We start from the raw sequence: 3,377 nt of genomic DNA on the forward strand, positions 1-3,377 counted from the left end.
CTGAGGAACCCTGAGTTTGTTCCAGCCTCCTCAGAATGGACTCGTCCTCCTCAAGGGCTGGGGACGCTGCTGCTGCCACCCTAGCCTTTGTAGTTTTAGGGAAAATGCTGGACAAAAAAGGGAGTGAGGCTCTGAGTCTTCAGTGCCCTAACCTCAGAGGTAAACAAACCAGAACAGCAGCAATGTGGCGTTCACCTTGGCGGGGATGTGACAGAGCTGACGAATGGGTGTTCCCTAAGCACAGTCCCTGGGGGAAACTCAGAGTAGTTGAGTGAATTGGTTGTGGTGTGGGCACAGCTGTCGGATTTCCCACAAAGGCACCCTCACAGTGGGCGAGCAGCACCCAAGAAAGAGTCTGGTTTCCTCCAGACTCTAGAGAGGCACTGTTCATCTAGGAGCTTATTCCAACCAAGACTGCGGCCAGTCTCACCAAGAGCTAGAAAGACCACAGGTCATTAAGAAACACGTGAAGGGAAGGTAGGAAGCGAAGAAGAAAGGTGGCCCATGTGTCCTCTGTCCCCATCCTTTGTAAAGGTGTTCTCATTCAGTTCCCGTGCACCACACACTCGTACACGGGCACATACACCCTGTCCACTTGGCACCTCCCAAAATAAGAGACAAGGACCGAGGCCAGGGGTACCAGAGTGAGGGTTCTTGTGGTACTCGTGCAGTTTTGTCCAGCTGTGGCAGTTCAGGGGTAGCCCCTGGGAAATGCTTGACGCGTGGCTGCAAATCTGGAAGGTTATAAGGCAAGTGGGAGCTTCATGCTCCTGGCTTCATGGGACCATCCAGTGTACAGAATAAAAGTACAGAATAAAAGTGTTATCTGGCTGGGGTAAGGCTCTAGGGCAGAATGCTGAAGGATATCAAGAGGTGATGGAGCTATACCGGGAGCCAGATAGTATGTGGTCACCTCAGAACAGGGATTTGTACTCAAAGAGAATTTGCTTTACCACAGGACCTTCTTCTGCCATGAATCCCCTTTCACAGATGGACAAACAGAATGTCAAGTGAGCTAACGCTGCTCCTGAGGTCACATGACTAGTAAGCCTGAGTCAGGACAGCATCCTGAAGTCAGCCTGCTGCCTCCTGGGGCCTGTCCCCAAGAAGCTATGGGAGACCACACAACTAGGAAAGGCCATCGCATCCCGGGACCCTGGGAGGATGCTGAATAGTGAGAACCTACGAGGTTTACATTCTTCCCTAGAGGGTGCAAAGACTGGGAAAGGAAAGACAGACATACACAGTCTTCTCCTGACCCCAAACCACAAACACTATTCTCCCATCTGACTCCCACACTGCCCAAGCCAGACGTGGAGACAGGATCCAGCCCTGGAACCCACAACAACCAAGTTTGTGGTTCTTCAACTATTTCAGTTTTCCCTGAACTGGAGGTTTGGGTTCCCTATACCCTGCCCATTAAAGCATCCCCCATAACTAGTTACTAAGGTATAGGGTCCCAGAGTCAGAGTCGCAGCCAGGCGGCCTGTCCATTTCCATCAGCAGCCTAGAACTTGCTCCCACTAGACTTGTCCTCAGGCCAGGTTTCAGCATTTCCAGGCTGGATTAAGCTGCCTCGACCACTCCCACCTATACCATCAATTTCTGGTTCTGAGCAGGGTTACTTCCTCCTTCTCTTCATTTTATTTATTTAGTTAGTTAGTTAGTTAGCACATATGTACACACACACACACACACACACACACACACACACACACGTCACTGCAAGGCTGTTCTTTCGTTCCACCATGTGGGTCCCAGGGATCAAACTCGGGTCATCAGACTTGGCGACAAGCTTCTTTAGCAGCTGCTGTGCCCTCTCACCAGGCCTCCTCCTCCTAGAAGCTGCCCAACTGTCCCAGTTAGAGCCTCAGCCTCCAACTTCCCAAACCTAACAAATATGCTCCCCTCCCAAAAGTCAGAGGGGAGACCCGGGGTATCACCCTGGGCGACCAAAATGGACTGAGAAGTGAGGAACAGGAGAGGCAGGAGGAAGTCTTTGCGGGAGAAGAACTTGGCCTATGTGCTCCAGGACAGACGAGACTCTGAGCCACCAACCAAGTTGACTTCTCTCCCTCCTGATGACCTTGGGAAGGCAACTGGCCTTCTCTGTTGTCTTGCGTTTCTCATCTATAAAATGAAGGCTCTGCATCACACAAACCCTAAGGCCTCCCCTCATCTCCCTCTGCATGGCTCTAAGACAGTTTTGCACTCCCCTTTGGGTGGCAGACTCTCGGGACTGTAGCCTATTCAGACTTTACTCTTTAGTCAGGTCCTGACCAGACCATCCCACCTCAAAGCCTGCTTTAAGCTCCCTGCTGGCTTACTAGTCCCCAGCACTGTCATGTATGTTCTCCAAGCTGCTTCTGTCTGCTCCTCTCAGGGTCTTGACCTCTTAGGGCTGGTTCTTGCTAGTCTCGGATCCCACATGTCTGTCAAGGTGCCAAGCATCAGGTACCAGCTTAGGTTCCCTGTGTGGGAAGGCTGAGCTGCATACTCCCTTTCCCTACATCCTGACCAGACCTTGATGCCCCAGGTAGGGTGCTAAGCCCCTAGGGAGAGAGGTGAGGAGTTGACTTCCTGCGGGAAGTGCTACACCCTGCCAGTTCCTATGTGTACCTGGAGCTGGCAGCCTTGGGCCCAGATCAGATCCTGGATCTCAGGACAAGAGTGAAGACTTTTCTGTCTTTGGCCTTGAGGTGTTTGTTTAAGTCACTGGGCCACTCTGCCCAAAACATGATCCTGCACACACCCTTGGCACAAGCTCCACACAGACACTCATGCAAGAAGCCACAATGCCAGAGGCCCAAAGATGGACAACCAATGTGAGGAGACCTAGTGTCTGTCTTACGGGTCGAGCTTCAGCTGATTCATCTGAAAAATTTGTTCCTTAGCAGGAACAGCTCAAAGATGTGGTGTGTCAAGAGGGTACTTAATGAACACTGTGGCTTTATCTGCATAACTCAGAAAATCCCCAGACTTGTTTGATGTGAATATGGCATGTGTGCAAGAGCTGTGTGTGTGTGTGTGTGTGTGCGCACGCTCACACATGCACAATGTAATGTGATATGTTTAAGAAAAGAATTGGGGACATTGAGGAAGCTTGGGGTCAGTAAGGAACCCAAGGACAGACCTAAGGCACAGACCCTCAGATTGATTCAGAAATCACAGAGGACAGGAAACCATCTGAAAAGCTCTCTAGAAATAATACTTCCAGGAAAATCACCCATCCATCTTCCCGGAAGTGAAGTTTTTCAAAACAGGGTTTCTCTGTGTGGTTCTGGCTGTCCTGGAACTCACTCTGTAGACCAGGCTGGCCTCGAACTCAGAAATCCACCTGCCTCTGCCTCCCGAGTGCTGGGATTAAAGGCGTGTGC

The sequence above is a fragment of the Mus pahari genome, chromosome 5, assembly GCF_900095145.1.
Source record: "Mus pahari chromosome 5, PAHARI_EIJ_v1.1, whole genome shotgun sequence".
NCBI classification, from domain to species: Eukaryota; Metazoa; Chordata; class Mammalia; order Rodentia; family Muridae; genus Mus; species Mus pahari.